The 21398-nt window shown below is 51.2% G+C and overlaps 1 protein-coding gene across 5 annotated transcripts in view; it reads right to left on the bottom strand.

The window, feature by feature from the left end:
• The window catches only part of Ptpre (protein tyrosine phosphatase receptor type E), a 136141-nt gene extending 117289 nt beyond the window's left edge, over window positions 1-18852 (bottom strand). For 4 of the 5 annotated variants that reach the window (XM_047554100.1, XM_047554102.1, XM_047554103.1 and 1 more), the window contains exon 1: window positions 13427-13649. The gene's annotated coding sequence lies outside the window, so the exon portion shown is untranslated. Of the gene's footprint in view, window positions 1-13426; window positions 13650-18739 lie in introns of those variants that run through there. The other variant, XM_047554101.1, reaches the window with a different exon arrangement.
• Between the last annotated feature and the right edge of the window lie 2546 nt (window positions 18853-21398).

The raw sequence follows: 21398 nt of genomic DNA, 5'->3' as shown, positions 1-21398 counted from the left end.
AAGCTAACCAGAGCCACGGCAGGTGATGTGCTGCTGAGAAGTCCAACCAACACAGTGGGAGGGAGGGGATGAGGCTCCTCACCAGCACCTCTCTGCAGGCGGTCATTCATTCCTCCTGATGAATAGAGCTAACTTGTGCACCCAGCGGGATATAGCAGAAAGGAAAGAACGTGACCTTTGAGGCTAGGTCCAAAGGCCATGGTGGCTTCCTCTCTCAGGAAAGCCACATCTTAGGGACATATCCATAAGGCAAGGAGCTGAGGCCTCCCTTCCATAGTCACGGAGGAACTTCCAGTCGCAGACAAGCATATGGATGTGCTGGCTTCAGGAGGTGGGACAGGACATTGTCAGCCTGTTCTAGAGCTCAGAAACTGAAGACCGCTAAAGACCGTGTTGGTGGTGTTCATGCGAACGGCCTCATCTGTACCTGGGAATGCACATTTTCAAGTATCCCGAGTCCTACTCCAAATGTTTCTGCTTAAAATTGAGGTGGCACTGGAGCCATGCCCCCTTGCTTTGCTCATTTGTGACCATGGCTGCTTTCTAGCAAGCTCAGCCACCAGTGATTGGTGCCCAACGTTCTTGGCTTGGATCGGGAGTGTCCACCAACCCAGCCCCAGCCCAGCAGTGGTCAGAGGTGGGCCTTAGCGAGTGACTGCATCATGAGGGCTGTGACCCCAGCAGAGGGACAGTCTATTGATGGGTTCATAGCTGGGACAGACTGTTGGGAGATGGTGGAGGAGGTAGGACCTAGTTGAAGACTGTGTCTCCCTGGGGGTGTGCCCTTGGGGATGTATCTCGCCCGGGTCCTCCTCACCCACTCCCTGGTGGCCGCGAGGTAAGCACTTTGCACTGCCTCAACTACTGCCACAACTACTGCCTTCCCACAGGCCGGAGCAATGGAGTCAGCCGACCCTGGACTGAAACCTCTGAAACCGTGAGCCAAAATGAATACATCTTTCTTTCCTCTGTTTTTTGTTTGTTTGTTTGTTTGTTTTTGCAGTGTGGGGATCAAACCCAGAACCTCAATCATGCTAGGCAAGTCCTCTATCACTGAACTACATCCCCAGCCCGATCGTCACCTCCTCGAAGCTGATTTTCTCAGGTATTCCGTCACAGTGATGGAAAGCTGACAACATGCTCGTAACTTCTAGATGTTGAGATTTTACCTTATAAAGTATTTCCAGGAAGGATGAAAGCACCCAGCCATGTGCGCCTGGCCCATGGTTCCATGTTCTGCAACCCAGCAGATCCTGGTTAGTCAAGCAGGTTTGTATTACTTGGGGCGTCTGATATCCCACGAGCACAGCGAGGGAAGGCAGAAGTGGGGAACCTGCCGACCACACCTGGGGGTGAGATCCTCCAAGCCCCCACGGCCGCTGGATCTTGTGTTCAGATCACCCTGCCTTCCTTCCCTGTGCTTCCTCATGAAAGCAGTCATGCCAGTGGCCTGCGACTTGTCCTCACTTAGAGACCAAACCTATAAAAGTGCTTGAGAGTTTTTTCTCAAGTTTTCCTCTATTTTTTTTTTTTCAGACGCCCACTTTAGGGCCATCTTGTGCCTCACACCACGGTTAATTCTATGTCCATGCATTGTGACAGCTTTGAAGGCAGGGCACCTCCACTCCAGGGCACCTTTTCTCATGGCGACGTTCTCTAGCTTAGGCTCTCTGAGGGACATCACCTTGTGGAGCTTCTCTGATCCTACAGGGTTCCATGCCAGAAAGTGGGCAGCAGGAAATGAGTGCAAGGGATCTGGTCTCCTCCTTCTCCTTTTGTACATTAACCCCAAATTCCAGATTCATCTGAGCTCCTGACAGAGAAACCTAGAAGTGAAATGTGTGGTTTGAACCCTCCATGATAGAAAGACGGAGTCTCCCACACTGGGGTGTCCTCAGGATTTTTCTCAAAGCCAAATCTCTCTAGGGAGCCCTTGAAACCAAATCAAAGTCATTTTCAAATCAGGAGCAAATGGGCAAATTGTTCCGTTCCTTGTTCCTCCCCCGGACTCAGCACTCTGCAGAGGGTAGAACTGGCTGCTGGGGCCGGAGTCAGGGTGTCCCTGCAGCATCCCGGCACGGTGCCCACTGGATGGCACCGGGGCCTCCTCATGTGATAAGGCTGTCTCTGAGCTTGGACAACAACAGGGAGGAAACACCAGGCATTTTTTGGACTTGCTCCACTATTACTCATTTCAAAGAAATGGCATGGCAGCCACTGTGCCAGCTCAAGTCCCTTCCCCAGGCCTCAGCCCAGGGCAGGACTATGAGGAAGGGAAAGCTGCCAGAGGCATGAGGCCAGAGCTGCCCAGGGAGCCACTGGGATTGGGCTGGGCCAGAGCCCTCGCTCGGCCAGCTCCAGAGTCCTCAGTAGGAAGCCCGCCTGGGTGAGCTCAGTGGTCAGGGGCTCCAGGAAAGGAAGCGCTCGTAGATAGTGAAGCGAATGGGAGAAACGAGAGAGGGCAGAGGAGAGGGCAGATGGCACAGGGAGGGGCCAGGGTGGTGCCCCCAGACTGGGCTAGAAACAGCTCCCTCCAAAGCCCTCTGCTGGGACCTTGCCGCCTGCTCTCTGACCCGGAGTTCTGACCCCACGTTTCCCAGGACGGTCCCCTATTTGTCCCAAGTCCCCTTTGGACACAGGAACTCATCAGGGCTGAGCTCTGCAGGGCCAGCTTTTTGGGAGCCACCTCCCATGGGATCTGGGGGACAGACAGAAGCTGGAGCTAGATTCCGGGTGCAGGGTCCCAGGGCAAAGGATGCAAGGAACCTGGGGTTCTGTCCACCGCTGCAGGCCCAGCACAGTAAAGGTCTCCTATCTTTAGTGGATGTGAGCGCCAAAGGACGCCGAGGCTGCCCCTGGGCCTGGAGGCCGCTCCGTCATCACGGCTGCCCAGTGAGCCAGGTCAGCAACCTGTTCGCCTGAGGAGGGCCTCCCTTGAAACCGACAGCTTGTCATGGGTTGGTCTCTCCCAGTGCTTCCTGCTAGTAACTCCTATAGCAAGGGAGGGACACACAGGAGGGGACTCACCTCACCCAGGAAGGTCTCCTGGATTCAGACTCAGAAGGCCCTTCTCTCGCTCTCAGCCAGGAGCAGCAGACCGCCCGCGCGGGGCCTCAGCTCCACACCCGCACCTCGCCCCTCCTCCCGGCCACCCTTGTTCCAGCGGCAGAAAGTCCTGACCTCATTCCTGGGTCTCTGCAAAAGCCCCTGATCTCTCCACCTTGGATACGCGTGGCAACTTGCCAGGGAGCTCTGTGAACAGCGCAGGGCTCCCTGTTGAACTTGGAGCTGGTCACGAGAGCAAGGCCCAAGCAGGGGGTATTCTGGAGTCACTCTGGTGACTCTGTTGTCCAACCCCAGAGCGTCCCCTGGCTCCAGACCTGTGCCTGGTCCTGCCCGTTCGACCTCCTTCACCTGAGCCCCCACCATCTCCCAACCCAAGTGGAACCCACATCCCTCCCACCTTCTAGGGCCCCTCCCAGGGTCCCATCTCACTACTTCCAAAGCAAGCCTGGAGGCCACTGGGTGGTCTCTTCCTGACCCCTGCGTGTAGCGTGACCCCTGGCCCCACACAGGCACCCTTCCTCCATCCTAGAGATGACTGGTCACAATCCCTTCGGTCTCTGGTTCAAATCCCAGCCTGGGGCTCACTACCCTCTCTGGGACCCCCTTCCTCCTCTCGGCAACAAGCTGCTGCTGTCCCCCGGGTGCAGCTGCTGCAGCGTTAACTGACTAGCCTGTGAAAAGCACCTAGAATACCAACGCGGTCGCACTGACCGGGAAAGGCTCTCTCCTTCCACAGGGAAGACGGGTGGTCAGGTCGTGTGGGATGGAGCCCGTCATTGCCGAGGTGAGAGGAAGGCAGGGCCCTGGTGGCGACATCCCCCACCGGATCCAGCTGCTCCTGGACCTCCAGTTGCCTGAGGCATGAGGCCCCTTGTGCACTGAGTGCACCTCAGTCCTGTCTCCAGCTCTCACACTCCCTGACTGACGACTGGGCTGGAACCCCGGCCTGCCAGCTGGCGTGGTGACAGCACGCGCACCTTCTCTGCTGAGGTCCCTGGAGAGAGCAGGGCTCTAGACACAGGTACACTCTACGGGGACCTTCCCACAATGGCCCCTGGAGTCTACAGTAAGCCAGACACGCACTGGTCCCTCTGCCTGCCACTGGGGCCCCCAACCGACTAGCCCCAGTGAAGCCCAGGAGGTCGCAGGGCTGCGTGGGCAGCTGCACACCGCCAGTTCCCTGGGAACCTGTGTCCTGTTTGTGGGCACCGGGGGACTCCTCTGGGGACGCCAGTAGAGGCAGCAGAAGCTCCCCAGAGGCTGGCCGTCCTTCCAGTGGCCCGTGGCTCTTCTCAGGGAGCCTTTCCCACCCTGACCAATGTCCGCTATCAGGTCACCAGAGAGCAATCGCTTCCCTTGCTCAGTGCGTGTTCTTAGCCTCGGCTAAGCCCAGGACAGTCAGACGGCTGAGCTACTCCCACTCAACACCACCTAGCTTGGAGCAGTCACCCTGGCAGAGCCTGACTGCTCCAACTTCCAAGACGTGAAGCCACCAACCAAGGCGCACCGTTTTTAAGATGTTTGCCAATCGCTACTACACTGAAAAGAGAAAGGAAAAAAAAAAAAAAAAAAACACGCCTAAGTAAAATAACCAGGACTGACCTCTGCCCAGCACAGCCCATCCACTCAGGATGTGCATGTGAATACAACAGCAATAAATCATTTGTCACACAAAAGCACACTGCACGTAAGACACACCTATGGTACTGCCTTCTGAAATTCTTCCTAGAAGCAATTTGCTGGGTGGAAACCACACCCAAAGGAATAGGCTGAGCATTACTTAGGCCCAGCAGACAAAAGAAGGATGCAGAGCAGCAAGGTAATCGTTTCTCACCTTGAGGTCCTGCTCAGGGCGGAATGCACTGCCTTTTAAGCAGACAAATAACCTGGGCTTTTGCCTCCTGGACGCACTTAAGGGGCCTCCATTTCCTGAGGCCCAGCGACCCAAGCAGTGCTTAAACTCAGGAGGGAGGGATGAGGGCCCAGTCTAGCAGGGGCAGCCCAGGACAGGAACATTCAGCCCCTCGGTCCCTGGAGCATGCAGCAGGACCCTGGGCAACTTATTTTCCACATCTGGCAACAGGCTCTGATAAATAGGAAGATCAAATCATTCAGCAAACTTCCCTCATCTATAATATCTAAAACAAGAAGTAGAATTGGACTTAGGTTGTTGAAGGGCCGAAAAATGTGTGGAAAACACCTGACTCATTTTGTTAAAACATGAGGAAGGTCATTGAGAAAATAACTGAAAATGAGCAAGAAGTGTTTTGTTTTTAAAAAATTTGATGGCAATGGCTTTCAGGGCTGTTTCTTCAGTGTGCAGAGCATTTGATTTCCTGAGCACACAAACCTGAGCCAGCTGTGTGCTTCAGACCTAGGAACTGCCCTGCGTGGACGGGCGGGTACCTGGGTGGGCTGGATTTGTAAGCTGAGGGAGAAAGTGGATCTGAGGTGTAGCCAGGTCATTGCACCGTGGCCTTCGAGGTGTTCATGGTCCAAGGTTCCCTCAGTTAAAGTCCCTGCACCCTGAAGGGAGGGCATTCTCGCACATTCCAGTTGGGCCAGTTCCTTGCCCTTTCCAAAGATGACTCTCTCTTGAGAAACATCTGTGTTCCCCGAAGGCCCAAAGTTCTTCCTGGGGCTCCACTCATACCCCACCGTAGTCCTGGGGCTTCATCCCATCCTGCTGGGTTGCCCAACAGCCACGAAGCCCTCCTGGCCTTGTCTCTCGCAGTCTGTCCTGAGGTGCTGCACCCACTCCTTCCAGAACTTCCACTGCTTCCACACAGATTTTCTGCATTTTCAAAGGAAACTTAAAATGTGGGCTTCTAGTTAGACAGAGTCCTTTGACTAGGACCTCAGTCTCGGCTGCCAGGCAGAGCGTGGGTGACACCATTTGACCCCGCCAGAAGGCAAAGGTCAAGCACGTGCAGCTTGGCGATGGGAGCGGCGGAGCAGCGCACCTCTCAGGAACCCTCACCCTGATGCAGGAGTCCCCACTAAACGGCCCAGGACATGCTACTTAGGAACACTGTCTAACCCCAAACATGCACATGGTAAGCCCGGTGTAATACTTATTTTAAAAGGATGAATGTCAGCCCTGTGGAGCAAAGACACGATCACCCCCGCTTTGTACCAAAACACTTCTGCCGCAGATGGACAGACCTCTTCCCCACCCCCCGCACGACAGTACAGCCGGCACACCAGCAGGCCGTGTCTCAACCTGTGGCCCAGCGTGCCGATGCCCTCTGCAGGGCCAGTACAGGCAGGGGCACACCTGGAACCCTGGCGCTTGACGAAGGGGGAGGGGCAGGCACGACTCCCTTGAACCTGTAAACACTGTGCAGATGTGCACTTTCTACAGAAGGAATCGATGGTACTCCCTAGAATCCCAGAGGGGCCAAGTCGTAAACTGGTTAGGAACTGATGGTCCCTCAGGGCCGAGTCCTGGATGCCATACCCAGGCTTGCAGAATCCCAGAGCTTTCCCCTCTCTCTTGTCCTGTCCCCTCCAGCCCTGGGGTCCAGCTCCACTCAGACGCCTGCTCTCCCGAGCTAGGACACCTTACTTTTCACTGCTGGGCAAGGACATCAAAGCTCCTCTGTCTGGAATGTTCCAGCCCTGTCAGATGCCAAGAAAGCGTCCTAATAAACCAAGCCTTCTCTATTTGTGAAGTGCCCCCAGCCCCACCTCACAGGCCCGTCCTATCTGCTCTGTCCCACCCCTTCGTCCAGTCTTACCTAAATCACTCTCCAGAAGTGGCACCTCCCCGTGGATGCTCCACAGTGTACACTGTGGGTACTCAGCAAAGACCTGAGATTTCCATTTGTCTCTTCTAAACGATCGTACAGACTCTGAAACACTGCTCACATTTGATGGAAACCAAAAAGATCTTTTGAAAGAATATTGTTGGCTATCTAAGAATAGGACTGGCTTGGCTCAATACAGTACAAAATTATTAAATTTCTGGCTCCTGCACTTTTATATTACATTGGGTCAAAATCAGGACTTTTCTTAAAGGAATTTAAATGGATAGACTGATAACATCGCCAATAGATGGCTGAACTTGAGCTGAGGCTTGCGATGTGGGCAAAAAGTAATTTATTGAATGACTGATGCACTTAATCAATCGCTGCCCCGAGCTCAGGGAGGAGGCTGCTGAGTCAACAGGCCGGGAGACTGTTTCAGAGAATCCTCCACCCAGCGCTTAGAGGTTTAGCCGTTTCGAAAGCCATTTGCAGGCCTGGAAAAAGGATGCCTAAAAAAAGTGCTAATCACAAGGAGTAATTTGACCAGCAGCGATGCGAGTTCTGAGATGACTGAATGTGGCTGGAAACAGAAGTTTCTTCTGAGCACTCAACCTCACAGCACAACCAAGACTGCAGAGGAGCTCTGGTTCTGCTTATTTGAGGAGTCAAGTATTTTATTCTCTTTGGAAGAGCATTTGCATGCTTCCTATTCATTAAAGGAAGCACCCCAAGGCAGCACTTGGTTGGCCCAGATCGAGTTACTATAAATCCTTGACTGTAATAAAAGGACACAAATATTCTGGCTTTTTATTAATTCACCCTGATTTCCTTCCCTGTAATTATGAGAGAGCTTCTGCTTCAGAGGCTCGAGGTGCTGGACCGGATTCTGTGTCTGGTGCCCGTGCACATCACCCATATTCCCTGGAACTGTCCTTGGCCAGGCCTGGCTCCTTCCCTCCCACCCACACGTGCCAGGACACGGGGCTCCGGTCGGGCTGCCGGGGAGCCAGGGGGCAGCCCTCCTCTGCTGGCAGGCACATTTCTCTCCCTCTCCCCTCTGGATGCAGGACAGGAGGGAAGTGCACCGGGCAGCGGAGACACTGGGAAAGAAGCCGGCAGCTGCAGGAAGCCCTCGTGCTACGACTGACCCAGAGCTGCCTTCCCTCGGGCCTCTCTGGAATCTGGACGGCAGCGGAGCACTCTGTAGGAAGGACTGACTTTGTCTCCGGAGAGGAAGCCAGAGGCCTTCCCACCTCCAGTGACCCATCTTACTTCAAAAACAACCCAGCGCCGGGCATAAGTGCCATCTGTAACAAGTGGACTGATACGGAGTAGAGTAGCCAGGAGCAGGCCACCCAGGAACCACCAGGTGAGGCAAACTGACCTCTGGTGTCCTCCAAGTCCAGTGGAGCCCTTGTCCCCCCTCTGCCAGCTAGCACCTTCCCACCCCCAACAGGAAGTGGGCTGTCAAACCCCAACTTCCCCTGAGGAGACAGTCCTTCCCTTCTCATAGGAGGATTTCTACCTGTGCCATTTTCCCACAGTAAAGTAAAAAGCTTTTTCCCATGATGAGAGTTTCAAACACACTGTTGGGTGAGGTGGAGGCTGTGTGGGAAGGAGGCCCCAGGGCCAGGCATCAAATCATGTAGGCAGGTGTCCAGCTTTGAGGCTGGCCTCTTTGAACAGAAGAAAGGAAGGCCGGAGCTCCTGGAGCATCACAAAGAACCTCGTGCTGAGCGGAGCTGGGAGGACACAACCCCTCGCTCAACACGCACTTGGGCTTGTTGGCTTCAGGGTCAAGGCCAAGGCTGCTGAGAGCAAACAGCTCTGCAGAGAAGACTGATTAAAGCCCCATGGTGGAGACACAACCTGAAAACACCAAGTCCTTTTGGAGCGAGAGACAAAATAAAAAGGCATAGCATGAAGGCCATTTAAAATAATACATTGTAATCAAGTAGCTATGTGATAGGACACACAAAAACCTCAGTTGGAGAAGAAAAATGGAACTAATTTTCTCCCTAGTACAAAAATCAGTGACTAACGTCCAGCTGGAAACAGCCAAGTAGATTTAAGGACCTTAATAACCAAAAATGGTGTCTGCATTTATGAACAGAAACCAAGTGCCCGGGTTGAGGACAAAGCTAGAGCTCAGGTCCTCCCAAGCCCCTGGTTCTGTCCCCGTCTGGCCCTTGGTGGGAACCGCCAGGCCTCGGCACACTCGGTCCACCTCCGCCCAGCCCCACCGTAAGCCGAGTGGCACATCGTTCCCTGTTGAAGACTGGAGTCACACTTGGGACGGGCAGGCGCCTTGCCTTGCCCACAACCCCATGACCACAGACCCAATCATCCCCACTCCTTCTGCCCCCAAATGCTGTTCCCGAGCCCCAGGCTGTGCCACCTCCTGTGGAAAACCAGTCCCTGTCTACTGGATTTGCTCAGGTTATCCAGGGGGGTGGGACCATGGCTGGGAGAGCCCTTTGCACTTGGCCTCCTACAAGGCCACCTGGACCAGTGCCTACAAGGCTCTATCAGCTTCATCTATTCATTCCTCCACTTCACACTTGAGAGTGCACTCTGAGTCCCAGGCACCATGTGACCTTCCATCCATCCATCCTAGGAGTTGATGACAGCCTTGCACCTGCCCAGGGACTCACGGCTAGACTCTACTGTTCCCATGCTAGACATTCCAGGGGATCAGATTCAGTGTCAACAGCACCCAGACCCAGGGTCCAAATAAGTGTTCCCATCAGTTCTCCATCTTTTACTCAGTAGACACTGACATCAAAACACCTGTCCAAAACACTTTAGGTTTTTACCCAATAACCAAGGACCGATTTTTTTCTTTACCGCAGAGTTTATCTTTGCTTTGGGAGAAAGACCTCTTCACCCCTTTGTTCCTTGATAGGGTACATAGTAATAGACCAAATTAAATTCTTTCTCAATTGTATCTGAAAGATACTTTAAAACAAATGTGCATCCTTTAAAAATATTTTATTGAGTCCCTATTTCCCTGAGAATTAATATAAAAGGATATGTTTATTTGTTTTTCTGGAATATATCGTTAAGAGATTTTATTTCATAAGCTTCATCAACCCTTTGAAGTATTTATATAGTTGAAAGAAAGACATGAGGCCCACATTCTGGCAGGGAGCCTGCTGCAGTAAGAGTTCAAAGGCTGTGAACCACATCAAAACTCCCCAGCATAACACCTGGATGGGGCAGACCTTGACGGGTAAGATTTGGGGAACAGCAGCCAGAATGGAGAGAAGAAAAGGAAGCTGGCTCGGTAATCCCCAAACTAGGGATCTCCCAGCCCACATCCGGCAGCACCCCCCCTCCAACACCTGCATCTGCTGAGAATTAGCAACATGTTATCAACCCCTATTACCTAATCCCAATGTCTAGAACACTAATTAGCCCCCATTCTACTTTTGTGGAAAAAAAAAAAAAAAACTGCAAATGACAAAATAATGAGAAGTTAACCCTCCCAAACAGACCTTCCATACATCTGGGGTCTGTCCCTAAAACTCACCGCTAACCACACCCACCAGCCTGCTCTCACTCCATCTAGAGCTAGTATCCAGAGTACAGAGGAACATAGCTCAGTACTAAATGGAGAAACAGGAAGCGGCTCCAATCTTGGATCCATCAGCACACAGTCAGTACCCTTCCTGGGACAGTGGCAGGCTGGAGAGGCTCAGGGATGACCTGGAGCAGCAGCCCTCTTCTCCAAAGTTGGAACAGCCAACTGAGGGTGGGTCCACTGTCTGCTTAGGTCTGAACTCCACTCTCACGCTGGTCCACAGGCTCTTCCTAGACTGTGCTGCTTCTCGATGCTGGCTGGGTTCACTTTCGCCCTGCCTCCCACCCATCCCAGTCTAATTGTGGTCACAAGCCCAGGTTAACAAAGCACAGCGACTTGCATTTCTGTCTTGTGGATCACTGACACTGGAATTGACGGTGCAGGTTGAGGAACAGATTCATACAGAGCATAGGTAAGTGATGACATTATGAGATGAAATATTTGATTGTGCAAACTTCACATAATCATTCAGATTATCACGCAAAAGATAAAAATATCGAGCATGTCACATCATATTTGGAATACAGATTCAAATCAGTCTGGCACATGAAAGGCAAAATCTATGTGTTAGTATGGATTTTGGCTTTGTTTATCCATTTAAACCTCACTGGGTTTTAACATGTGCATTGCCCTGTGCCCAGTGTTTTGGGGACCAATAACTGCAATTTACTGGATGATGTGCCACCTGTTCCTCTCACAGCAGCCTCCTAGAGCAGGGATGATCAGTCCCACTCTGATCTCCCACTCTGGAGAAGAGAACACTGGGGAGTGACTGTTGAGTCACTTAGCCACGGTCATACCCAAGCCAGGATCTGAATTCAAGCCTGAACCCAAAGTGCAAGCTTTGAGCCACCCTCTATGACCACTGGTGGAGATGAACTGTTGGAACGAGCCACCTAGCCATCAAAATAGACTCCAGGAAGTACTTTAGGGCAGGCACACATATCCTTCTGTGGAACCAAGAGGAAGAGCGATCACTCGTAGAGGGACCCAGAAGGCTTTATGGAGACTGAGGCATTTGAGTTGGGGGACTTGCAGTATGGATAGGAGTTCCTATGACTGAGCAAAAGAGGAAGGAGTCAGAGCAGGAGGTAGAGCAGGCTTGTCTCCTGGGATCTGGAAAGTAGGGGGCCCCAGGGAGGGAGGAGAAGCGCGTTTACCAATGGAAATGATGCCTTCCCCTCGGGCATACCTCCCCCAGCTGCTGCAACCCTTCTTGGGAGTGCAGGCATGAATCCTTGGAGGGGAGGGCTCGTCCCCCACGACACAGAGCCTGGGACTTCTCCCGGCTTCCGTGGAGGTGGAGCTGCTGACCCCCAGTGCATTCTTGCCAGGTGCTCCTCCACAGAAGGGAGAAGCAGGTTCTGCACCTGGCTCTGCACTGACCACGCTACCTTTGAGTCTACACTGACTTTGTCCCCTTTGGGCAGCTCTGGGCAGCGTTACACACAGCAACCCCCTCATCCACCTGCCACAGCTGAACTGGCCAGGGATGAGGGGAGCTATGTTATTAAATGTAAGACCCTTCAGACCCATCCAACTACCAACCTTTCACACACAGATCTAGGTCTAGCTGTGTGCACACCTGGGAAGTCTGTTGGGTGGGGCAGGACAGTGCAGATTCTCAGGCATCACTAACTCTAACCAACAAAGACCTGGGCCCTGAAGTCATGGCCAGGAGCACTCGAGGGCTGGAGGCTGCCTCAGACCCTCTCACTGGCAGCTCCGTCCCCATGCTTTGGTACAGCTCCATGCCACCACGTGGCCTTCTGTTCCTCACAGGCCTAGAGCCTGTGCTCAGAAGCCCAGCCCCCGCCCTATTCACTCTCAGCTCTGCTGATTGGCAGAGGCTGAGTGGCCCTGGTGTTCAGAGCCTGCACCACCACCCACACGAGACCCTTTCATGCCTCTTTTGCTGAGTCCCCAGTTTTGAAAAGCCACCCTCCCCCGACACACATATAGTTTAAATGGACATGGGTCTTTATTTTGCAAGAGAACTTCATTCTGCAAAACCCTCCAGGCACGCTGGGCCAAGGGCACCTGGGTCAAGGGCAAGCTAACTGGACAGACACAATCATTTCTAGAAACACGATCCACCACTGCCAGTTTTCCTTCAACTCAGCCACACTCCTTGACTTCAACACAAGCTTGGGACCATATTCTCCCCTTGAGTTTCCTGGGTGGAGGCTCTGATGGAGTGGTCATAAGTCAAGACCAAGCAATGTGCCGTTCTGCAGGTGTCACTGTCTAGCCTTTCTAGAAGGATTTATCAGGCCTGGAAGGAATTTAGGTCAGGTCTGACCAGGTCTCTGGTCTTGGCTCTGCCCCACCATCCTGCAGGTTGCCCAGCCTTCCCCAGATGGTCTCGGGATGGCTGCAGGATTGGCACGGCTGACCCCTGGTGCTAGGAGCTCGAGGACTCACCCACAGAACTACAAACACTGGTGGTCTGCCCCGACAACCTGCGAGGGTCTCCCACTGGGTCTCCGCTCCCTCCTTAAAAAGGCACCTGCGGACCAGCCCAGCCCGGGGAAGCAGGGGAAGCATCCTCTCGGCACCCCCACCCCGCCCGGAGTTGTCGCAACTCAGTCACTTTCTGGAAAGGCTCCAGTCTCAACCCCTGTGCGCGCAGCCCTCAGCACACCCGTGGGCACCCCCCTTATGTCGACTGCGTTCACACACGTCGCCCTGTCACAGTCCCCCTCGCACTGTCGCCACCGCAGACTCACACGCTCTGCTCCTGTTTACCGAGAGGGAGCGCGAGAGCTGCCGATGTGGTCGCCAAGTTGGGCTGGGGACTCTGGGGGAGGGGAGGCATCGCAAGCCCGTGGCTGGGGTCGCACGGTCCCCGGTCGCCGGCGCCGGGCGCGCCTCGAGGGCGGCAGGGACCCGGCTCGGACCCAATACCCCGGCGCGGCCCGTCTCCCGGGCGGCGTCCCGGGGCGGCGTCCCCGGCCTGCTCGGGCGGCCCGGGCACACGGCCACCGCAGGGGCGCAAAGCCACTCGCCCGCACCGCGCGCCGCTCACCTCGGGGGGGCCGGTGCTGTCGCGCCGATCGCGCCGCCGCCGCGGCTCCGCATCTCCCGGGCGTGCGCCCGCCGCCCTCCGGGGCGCCCCGCTGTCCCCGCCGGGCGCGAAGGAGGGTCGTGGGGACGCGCGCAGGCTGCGGGGTCCTGGAGCCGCTCGCGACGCCTCCTGCCGCCCGCCGCCCGCAGCCGAGCAGGAAATTTGTCCGGCGGGTCCCGCCGCCTCCTCGGCTCGCTCGGGCTGCGCTCCGCGGCGGGGGCGGGGGCCCTGGCGCTGCGAGGAGCGGGGGCGACGCCTGGTGCCCGGCGCGAGGAGCGCACCCGGCGCCCGCCAGCCGTTCCGGGCTGTGGCCCCGCCCGCCAGGCAGGGCCTCCGGGGCCTGGAAGCATCCAGGCTCTCTGGACATAGGCTTGCTCGGGCTGGTGACCCTTCTGTGAAGCCCCTGTCCTGGCCACTCTGCCCCGACCCAGGTGCATATGGGATAAGATGAGGTGTGACAGGCACTCATATCAGCGGAAAAGGAAAGTCTAGGACCTTCCTGTCCAGCCTAGGCCCCGGGCACCAGGAAGTGGCCTGGTGGGGACATCCTTTAGGCCTTATGACTGGTACAGGGAGGGCAGGCCATCCCGTAACGCTCCTGGTTGGGAGAAGTGAGCAGGGTGAGCAGGGCTGCGGGCATGGCACCCTCCATGAGTGAGGGTTCCCTTGTGGGGTGGGAGAGGGCTTCCGGGTCAGTAAGGCGATTTCTGCAAAATGGAACACCACGAAGAGCAAGGAGTAGAGCGCTGAGCCTGCTGTTTTCAGGGTCTCTGTTCCTGGTGATTTCGCTTAGGTTATTTAGAGAGTTCAGAGAAGAAAATTCCATCAGAGAGGCAGACAGGATACCAAAGCCGCGTGCCCATCTCAGCTGTGAACCTCTGTGTCCTGCCCTCCAGGTTGGGCCAAGGCCTGGCTTCACGAGGGGTGCTGTTATCTGTGACAGGGACCTTGCTGCTAACTTGCTGATCCTCTACAGTGATACCTGCCTCCACTCCCTCCCCACAGCTGCCTTAAATCTCCAAGTTACTTGTCGTCCCCTCTCTCTTCTCACTGCCTTCCCACAACTTCGGAACCGATTCAAAGTCTCATCAGAATAAAAGCTGAACTGCAGGGAGGCTCTGCCTGAACTGCCCCTGCTCTAGCCATGGCTCCTTGCTGCCTGGGGCCTCTTCCCTCCTTGCACCTTCTTACCAGTTGCCTTTGGAAGATAGCCACACACCCTTCCTCTCTTCCACAGTTCTTATCATAATTTGAGGTTATTTTTAGGTTTATCTGCTCCTTTGGTGTCAGCCATTCCTCTTCCCTGTCCCCAAGGCCGAAGCTCCAGCAGCTTGGGCTGCACCTGTCCCATCCTCTCTCTGCCTCTCTGCCTTGGTTCCTAACACACCCCACAGCCTGGAAGAGCTCACTGAGCGTTTGTAGGCTGGGAATGCAGGGGGAATGGGCCCCAGCAGGCCCCAGCAGGTCGCCTTGTCACGCCAGCCCAGGGGCAGGCAGCTCCCTCCTGAGTATGCTTTCAAGCAACAGCCCAGCTTGGGTGGGGCCAGGTGGCCCGGTGACATCATCCAGCTCTGATTTTCCTGCTGCTATGGTTGCTGCAGAGCCAGGCTTGTGTACAAGAAGGCAATAATTTCAAAGCTCTGATAAGCACAGTTTTGCTTGTTAACACTGCAGGGTTGGGGAGGCCGAGACTGTGATACAGGAAGAGAGAAACGTGTCGCCTTTGTGAGACATCTGCCATTGGAAAGTGAACAGCCTTGGGAACATGATGAGGAGGCAGATGGCTCTTCTCTCCTGTAATATCCTCCCTGTTGGACCCCAAAGAGTCTTCTAGGAATGAAGCAACGTTCCTTAACGTCTTCTAAAGTTGCCAGACATCACAGCATGCAGATGTGTCACAGGAACTTATGGCAGGGTCATTTTGGTCCTGGCATGAAAGCCCCTGGATCCTTCTTTGCCATCTTCATTTCTATCTGTGCCTCAAGGCCCCTGCCACATCAAAGTCAATTCCCCAGCCCCCTTCCTTGGCGCCAAGGCCTCTTGCCATCTGGAACACCTAGCCACCTTCATCTTTTAGGACCTGGGACGCAGCCCTCTCCAGTCCATGGTTTCTGCCTGTCAGAGCCCACCTGATGCCACCTGGGGCCTTCCTGATGCCATCCCCATGCCTGCTCTCTGACTCCTCCACCTCACCCAGATGTGCAGCTCCTCCCTGTGAGACATCACTCCAGGCAGTGACCCTGTGGCTGTCATATCACCTGCAGGTGCACCTTTGCCTCCGCTGGACTGAGGACTGGGCCCTTGGGCCTCTTTGCAGTGACTTGACAGTACTCATTGAGCTTCAAGGGTTCAATTGGAATTTCAGAGTTGAGGTCAGAAATGCCATCTGGGAGGATGAGCAGAAGAGTATGAAGCAACAAGCACAAAGTAGGTAAGGATTTGCTCTTCAACAGTATACAGAAAACAACGCAAAATTTTACCATTGTAGGAGGAAAAATCGGGCTTGATGATTGGCTGCAAGGCATGGTGAATAAGGACATTGTGAGACAGCACTATGTCCTTCAGGATTTCTTTGGGGACCAGTAGCCACGGAGGTGTCAGTCAGGATACCTATTTTGATCCCTGGAATGTACCAGAATGAATCTAACAGATCCAGAACTTTCAATTTGACCTAGCCCCAGTATTATTCCCTCCCTGCTTCTTTTTCCAAGTTATGCACAAATACTGACAATTATTACCCACTTAAATTGAGAGGATGGGCCCTTTGCTAGAAGATTTCTTCACTTTTTCAAAAAAAAAAAAAAAAATGATCACACCCTACTCTGGATCCTCATAATATTTTAATTTTTTTTCTTGGATTGTTTTTCATTAAGGAATACAGCAGTGAATAAAGACGAGTACTTAAACTTGCGAAGTGTATGCCCCTAACAAACACTGACATTTCCATCCCTCTAGAAAGTTCCCTCATAACCCATCCCAGAAAATCCTCCCATTCCCACTCAACATGACCATTGTTCTACTGGTTAGCACCGTAGGTTATTTTACCTGATCCAGATCTTCATAGAACTGTAGTATGCAGTATGTTTTTTCTCATTTCTTTCATCTTTTGTGAGATTCATGCTTTCTTGTGATATTGGTAGTTTTCATAATGCATCCTTTTTCCTTTAATTGTTTTGAAATTTTTCTCTTTGTTGATTTTTATTTTGTAATTTTGATTAAAACATGGCTTGGTGTGGTTTTCTTCATGTTCATCCTACTTGGAATTATTTGAGTTTCTTGATTTCAATTGAAGTTTTCATCAAATCTTAAGATTTTTCAGCAACTACTTCATCAACAGTTTTTCTCCTACTTCTCTCCCACTGCTGGACTCTAATTGTAGGTGAGGTTGCTCCTAACACTGCCTCAGAGGCTTTTTAAATTTTAAGTCTTTTTTCCTCTGTGCTTTTCAATTTGTAGAGTTTCTATTGCTGTGTATCTAAAGTCACTGATCTTTTCTTCTGCAGAGCTTAACCTTCTGTTCAGTCTATCCAGTGAAGACTTTATTTCAGATATCCTATTTTTAGATCATAGATTTTTTTATTTGATTATTTTCAAAGTAATTTTCATTTCTTTGCAGAGGTTCTCATGTTTATTCATTGTATCATCTTTTCCTTTAAATCCTCAAAGAGGCTTATAGCAACACTTCTGATTGCTCATTTTAGCATCTGTGTCATGTTTGAGTGTGCTTCTATTGAATATTTGTTTTGTTTTGTTTTACAGGGGGAAGGCCTGGTTATTTTTCTGCTCTTTCACATCTCTCTTTCTCTCTCTGTTTGTCTCTCTTTCCTTCACTGTTTGTAACTTCTTGTTTGCTGAATGCAGCATTCCTGAGGGTCTATACAGTTTCCATTTCTGTTAGGAGGTCTGTAGAGACCCCTGCTTGAGGACTAGTGTAGCCCCAGTCTCAAGGCTCAGTCTCTCTGAGGTCTGGACTGAATGCCTGAAGGGTTCAACAGGCCTTTCCACCCTGGCTGATTGGAACTTCCATGACTCCCAGTGCACTTTAACCTCTCCATGAGAGAGGCTCAGGGCCCTCAGCAGATGTTCTGAGGCCTCAGAATCTGGTTCTGCTAATGTACAGCCTGGTGTTAGATCAAAGACTCCAGGGAATCGTGCAACTTCTCGAGTCCCTTAGTGGGCAGCTATATTCTGCTTTGGTGTCCTGCCTCACACATTCCGACTCCCTGGTAGCCACAGAGCTCGATCTCAGGCCCTCCATTCAGAAACAAAGTGCTCTTACTTGGAGTTCCTCCATACTGCCATTTAGGGAGCTTCCCCAGGCAGAAAGCTGGGCTTAGAGAGATTTTACTCCTTATGTTTTTTCCCAGAGATAGACAGATGACAGAAGAATAAGTTGTATATCCATTATTCTGTCATGGTTGTGACTGGATTTCCCACCTTTATTTTAAATTCTTATTTCATTGTTCTGATTATTGATATGTATTTTTCCCCAGGGAAATGGCTGAGTCAGTCATTTTTGCACCTTCGACACCTAGCAATCCCCTTAAATTGTGCAGAGGAAATAGTGTTTGAATGAGTGAATTAATACTACATATTTCACTTGTAAAGTAGTAATTTAAATTTTATGTTACATGTGTTCAGAATTGCAATTATTTTATATAGTAAATGTGTATGGTTATGTTATTTAAATGGCAAATAACATTATATATGTATATATAATATGTGATATATGTTTAAAGCATATATATATATAGATAGATAGATAGATACATATTTTCTAAAGTAGGGAACACACGCGCATGGCTTAAAATGCAGAAGTTTCAAAAAGCGAAACAGTGAAAACTTAAGTCTCACTTGCTTCCTTATTTCCCAGACAGCCAGTTCTCCTCTCCTGAGACAAAGTTAGTTACCAGTTCCTCCTCACTCCTCCTGGAAGGATCCTGGGCATTCACAAACATACATACATGTGAATTTTCTACTGCCCAAGTGGTGGCAACCACTATTTCCTCATACTTGAACTTACACAGGTACCTTGGAGCCTCTGCAGTCAGTGTGTGGATAACCCCTAATCTATTTAACTCTGCTTCCTTTGCAGACCACCAAGGCTGCTCCCACTTGCTTTCTAGCACAAAATTCCACAAGGGGCCATGTTGTTCACTGCCATTTGGCCCGTACAAGAGCATGAGCGATGCAAGCTTCCAGGCCTGGGGCAGATTGGTTGGTGCCCACCCACACTGAGAGTGGATCTCTTCCACCTCGGCCGCTCAGACTCACCTGCTGGCTGAATTCTGGAAACACCTTCAGACACACCCCAGTAATGTTTTCCAGGCTTCTAAGTACTTCTTAATTCAGTCGAGTGGATGCCTTAGTTAACCACAGCAACCTGGACGGTGGCGTTCAAATGCCTGCATTTCATAAGTGCTCTTATAACCAGGCTACCAGAGAGAAAAAATAAGGCTGGCCTCGGGTTCTCAGACATCCACGATAGTCCATCTAGGGCGGCTGAAAGCAACTGGTGCAACACGCAGCAGCCACACTGTCACTGAAGAGCAAAGACTGACTTCCTCATCTGGCTGCAATGGCGGAACAGGGACCAGAACCACCTCCCAGACTTTAAAATCAGTAAGACGAGAAGAGAAAGCAACACAGGAATGGTGTCCAGACACTGGCCATCAGGGGTGCAGGGCTGTGACGGCTTCGAGGGAGGAGGGAAGTGAAGGAGGTGAGGCTGGCTGCCCCCAGAGCTTCCAGGAGGAGGTCCAGGCTGCTGTGCAGGAGGGAAGCTAAGACAAAGGCTGTGGCCTCTGGAGAGGAGAGAAAGAGACCAAGTTTGAGGAGCCAAAGTGTCAGAATTGGGGGTGAGTCCTGGAGAGAGCAGAGCTGTAGAGGGAAACCCCCAGGGAGCCAGAAGGAGTCTGGACCAACAGCTCTTGAGGCCTACTCAGAGCCGGGAAGATTGATCATGGCAGTGAATCCAGAGAGGGACCCACCAGGATGGTCATCTGATTTTCCATGACCATGCCAAGGGAATTCCATTGGAAGGAGGTGTCCTCCTCAAGCCATCCAGCTGGAACACCTGCATAGCCTTGTGACTGAAAATGAGTGGCAGCTTCACTTTATTATACTTGAAAAAATCAACTTGAAACAGACCTCACCTTAGAAATAAGGAGAACTATAAAACTTCTAGAAGAAAACACTGAAAAACATCTTTGCCCTCTTGGATTAGGTAAAGATCTCCTGAATATGATATATGAAGCATAATCCATAAAATGAAAAGATTGGTAAATTTAACTGAAATTTTAACATTGTGTTCTTCAAAAGTTGTTAAATGACAATCTGTAGAAGATTGTATGTAAAAATCTGTGGGACCTGGAAAAAGCTATATTGAGAGGAAAATTTCTGGTTTTTAAGTACTTTCATTGTTGATGCAAAAAATTAAGGGAATTAAATATTTATTCCAGAAAATTAGAAAAGGAGAAACAAAGAGAAGGACAGCAATAGAGAAGCAGTAAAAAAAAGTGTAACATTAAAAAAACAGCAATCCAGAAGAATAAAACAGATACATAGACAGGAATGGAGAACACAGCAGAGGCGGCTAGTTCAGTTCATTCCTGAGTGGTCCCTTCCACTCTCGCCCTGGTTGCTCTACCTGATCAAATATACCATTGGGGTTTTAAGCAAATTTGAGTTTATTTTTAATATGTAAATAACCTTAATAATTTTGGATTTTCAGAAAGTGTAAAGTATAATCCTGAAATATTTGATTACATAGATGTGTTAAACTTGAGTCAGTAAAAAGGTCTACAAATATATACTTTCAGACATATAATATGATTTAAATGCAAAGAAAGGAATATATATGAATATTTATGTATATGCAATATGCAAAACTGACAAAGGTTTAATACCTTTATTATACAAAATTTCATAAATAAAAATAAACACCTCTATATAGTAGATAAATAAACACTGTAAATAGAAAACGTGTGCCAATGAAATACACATGGACATAAACATATTAAGATACGTTAGCTCTCCATGGTTTAGCCCGCACATCAGGCTAGTCCTTGTCTCTGGGCTCCTGAAAGAGTAAAAGCTTGGAGAGCGTTTGGTGGCCAGGGAGCCAGGGGACATGAGAAGTCCAGTGCAGAGTGCTGTTGGCCAAGTCTGAAACTAGTCCCACTTTCTACATGCATGCACTTTTGACTTGGAAATTCTCCTGAGAACGCATCCCAGGGAAACTCTAGACAGGTCACCAGCTGGACAAGATAAGGAGCGTGTCCCCATCACGGCAGAGCGGTGAGGAACGGAAGCCACCTAGGAGTCCTCCCGGAGGACCTCCATGAGAGAGCCGTGTACTGGCACAGGTCTGTGGACACAAGAGCAGCTCCTGGTACAGGGCTGAGGTTCTTAAGGCAGATTATAAAACAGAACACAGAGCAGGACTCAATTCAGTATAAAGTGTGTGTGGACATAAAGACGTGGATGCGAAAGTCACACCCAGCTATGAGAGGACCACTTTCCCTGGGGTGAATTCTTTGTTCTACTTACTTTCTTCTTTATTCTTGTTATTCCCATTGGGACTCCTTTTTGTAATGAGCAGAGATAGTGTTCGTATCATGATACGAATTATTTTAAGGCTGATAGTAGGACTAGAAGGAAGTAACTTGAAATTCTGCTTTGCTTCTTAAAACTGTAGTCAAAATAAGTAGACATAAATGGGAGAAAAATCACTTTTCCCCAAAATATCCCACACTGTGAGGATGTAGCCACAAAGCAGGCACCCTTGCTGCATGGGGGTGGGGTGGGCAAATTGGTGCTTTTTCTAAAGAGCAACAAACAACAGCTTCAATCCAAGTTCATGTATTTTAACTCACTTCCAGAAACCTAGCCAGGAGGTAATTAGAGACACGGACAAAAGTGCATGCACAGA

Source organism: Sciurus carolinensis, chromosome 5 (genome assembly GCF_902686445.1).
Source record: "Sciurus carolinensis chromosome 5, mSciCar1.2, whole genome shotgun sequence".
NCBI lineage: Eukaryota > Metazoa > Chordata > Mammalia > Rodentia > Sciuridae > Sciurus > Sciurus carolinensis.
Note: the sequence above shows the minus strand (reverse complement) of the source record. Positions and strands in the feature narration are given on the sequence as shown.